General features: G+C 26.3%; 1 protein-coding gene across 1 annotated transcript in view; it reads right to left on the bottom strand.

Annotated features, from left to right (window-relative positions):
• LOC134694297 (tyrosinase-like protein 2) overlaps window positions 1-1,331 on the bottom strand; it is a 99,905-nt gene that overhangs the window by 38,789 nt on the left and 59,785 nt on the right. The window lies entirely within an intron of this gene.

Below are 1,331 nucleotides of genomic sequence, written 5' to 3'. Positions count from 1 at the left end.
GCACAGGCTAATTAACACTCCACTGACTGTAGCTATAGGTAATCAGCCACAAGATAAAACATTAAGTTTTTATATACTAATTAAAAATTGATTGATATAACCAGGTTATCAAACATTGCTTGAAACTTTTTCAGATTTACCCTTTTTCTGACAAGAAGAAACCTAACCGAAAGTGTAATGAATACGAGATCTAATTCTAAATAGTGACAAAAAATGTTGAATGATCCCTTCTAATGGAGTTTGCTTTTTTGTTCTGTGTCAAAAGTCTGTCTTTTAAACGTTTATCTTACATGTATATTGTACATTCCCTTTTTACACAGCAAGTATCGCTAGTATAACTATGTGAAAATCCAGTGAGTTTCATCAATTTGTTTTTTTCAAGAACTAATTTCACTTTCTGCTGTTAACAATTTACTTTACTTGTCAAGCATTCCAGTGAAGAATCCCTGTGTGTAAATACCATAAATCTAGAGTTGTTTTCTTGTAAGCATCATTATATTTAATTAACATTAGTTTTAATTTAACAGCTAAATTATAAAATTATCAGCAATGAAATAAACCAGTAAATATCAGTGAGATTTATTTGTTTAACTATTTACTTTATCATGTTTATTTATATCATCTAGCAATAATTGTTTTTTAGTATTGTTTCTGAATTTTTTTCATATTTTCTCCGTAAACGTGTGAATTGATTTTCTATCACATATCTTCCTGATTTTGAAACAAAATTGTCACACCGGTCATAACTGTATGAAAATAAAACAAACAGATGTAATGTAGCATTTTCGCAGGTATTTCTGAATCAAAATTTATCTTAAGAATAAAGAAAATTAAGATTAATTAAATATTTAATTTTGATCTTCATTTTATAACGGTAAATATTCCCGTTATTAATCGTCACATGTATCGATGAACGGTAAAATTTATATTACTTAATCAGTTCAAGATGTGTATTTTGTAAAATTTATATCTTTTATTAATTTATTCATTCATTTATTTTTGCTAAATCATGTATTTCTCAAACAAAAACATTATTCTAACAATTTGACAGTTTCATCTTAAATACATTTGTATTGTGTATTCTTACATTTTGCCTGTAGTTTGTAACTTTACTCAAATTCTGCTTTGAGTACAGCTTCACATTTATAGATTATGTTTTCTGTTCAGACATGTTGTAAGCTTCTTATGTACAAAACATTATTAATGTAATCAAATAATCGATTGCTTTTTATATTGGTCATCATTAATTTTACACCAAATACTACATTCTTCAATGTTATTATCAACATTCAGTGTTTTAAGAAGACTTATAATTTTACTAAAGAAGTCAA

This window comes from Mytilus trossulus, chromosome 13 (genome assembly GCF_036588685.1).
Source record: "Mytilus trossulus isolate FHL-02 chromosome 13, PNRI_Mtr1.1.1.hap1, whole genome shotgun sequence".
In the NCBI taxonomy this organism is placed as follows: domain Eukaryota; kingdom Metazoa; phylum Mollusca; class Bivalvia; order Mytilida; family Mytilidae; genus Mytilus; species Mytilus trossulus.
Note: the sequence above shows the minus strand (reverse complement) of the source record. Positions and strands in the feature narration are given on the sequence as shown.